Genomic DNA, 2034 nt, shown 5'->3' on the forward strand with positions numbered 1-2034 from the left:
AGTACATTATGCAGTGCAATAAACGGTGCCATGAAAAACTACAACTTGTCCCGCACAAAAAAAAGCCCTCATACGGCTATGTCGACGAAGAAATAGAAAAGTTATGGCTGTTGAAAGGCGGGGAGGAAAAAACTAAAATGAAAAACTCAAATTGGCCTGGTCTTTAAGGGGTTAACATAGGAAATATGTCAATAATACACATCGGTTTTTATTAAGAAAGAGGAACATTAGTAGAAAGCAAGAGGGAAATCAGGCCAATTTTTTTTCTTCACTTTTCTCAGATTTTCAGAAGGATCCAACACTGTGTATGCAAAAAAAAGTTCCCTTTTTTTGAGGACCAAAGAAACGACACCATTGCCTTAAAATAAACAGCACACTACCACCATCTAGTGGACAATGCTTTGTGGACCTCATACCATGGAGTTCTACTCAAAAGTCTAGGAGCCATAAAATCGCTGGGGGTATATTTGTGAATTTTGATGATTAGCCCAGGACAGACACGTCACAATGTGTCTTATGTGGACACTGTGACGTGTCGGTTTGAGAATACACAGTATAATTTCTATCATTATTGTTTTATTATATACCCCACCTTTATGGTTTGACATGCAATTAATATAATTATTTTAACATTATTCTCTATAGAAAATACAGACTATGTTGCCGTTTAGGCTTAGGTTCTGCCCGTATTTTGGTCCGATACACTTTTTAGATGGTTCAATGTGGAGCAATCCCACGAAGGTGTAACAGAGGGGCACACGAACCTAGACTCTGGGTATCGGGGTTCATAGATGGATCTGGGTCCCTCAGCACAAGTTTGGAACAATTGAAAATATTACACCAATACACTTTGTTGATAACAATGTTACTCTGATTTTTTTGCATGTCGTTTCCCTTCTGTTGTGGGGCGTATTACTGTACTGGGATGATTGTCCGCTTCTTCACGGTGCGTTATCAGACAGACACGATTGATCCTGTCAATATGACACTATATAGACTTACTGTGTGCGGTTCTCCTGTATTATTCCAGATTATATACAGAGAGTTCTGATGAATCCTTTATATGTGCGGGTAATATTCTTTCCTCGCCTGGTTGCCATGCAACGGCAAACTTCCGGCTGGAGCGCGCGAGCATGCGCAGTAGGATATAGAGGACGCCAGGTTACCCGACACCACATGGATACTATATGAATGTTTACTATTATAGATTTACGTGCAGGTCTTCGGATTGGTGAGTGGTCCAGTATTCCCCACCCCTGCACACATTGATGCATTTTTGATTGAATACTATTTGTGCATGATTTTAATGTTTATTTATATGGCTATTATTGCATCACTATCACTGCCACGTAAATGCATTATTGTATTAATAACTTTATTGTAACATTAGGTGTATATGTACAATATCCTATTGCACTTTTTAATTATTACTCATTATGTTAAGGAGTCTGACATTTATATTGCACACGTTGTTGTAAAAAAAGGTCCCATAGTAGGACAGAAACGTTGCGGCTGTGTTGGCTGAATAAACCACTCTTTTGATTACTCCGGTGTGCTGTGGGATTTCGTGTGTGTGTGTGTATATATATACATATATATATATATATATAAAAATGAGAAAAAGAGTAAAGCAGCACAGCAACAGCAGTGGGTGCAAACCTCCTAGGTTGAGGCTAGGAACCCTTGTTAATGAAATCCAAAAAAATGAAGAGGCGGCACTCCAAGGAAATTGGTGAAAAAAAGTGGTGTGTTTATTCACCCCAGGCAGGCAACGTTTCGATCCGTCTCTACAAAGATCCCATAGAGAAGGATCGAAACGTTGCCTGCCTGGGGTGAATAAACACACCAAGGAAATTGGTGAAAAAAAGTGGAGTGCTGCCTCTTAATTTTTTGGGATTTTTTATATATATATATATATATATGTATATATTATATATATACACACATATATATATGTATATGTATATGAATTTCTGTTGTCTGTAATACAACATTTCTCTTTATATAACTTACTCGTAATATATACATAGGCAA

This window comes from Rhinoderma darwinii, chromosome 5 (genome assembly GCF_050947455.1).
Source record: "Rhinoderma darwinii isolate aRhiDar2 chromosome 5, aRhiDar2.hap1, whole genome shotgun sequence".
In the NCBI taxonomy this organism is placed as follows: Eukaryota; Metazoa; Chordata; class Amphibia; order Anura; family Rhinodermatidae; genus Rhinoderma; species Rhinoderma darwinii.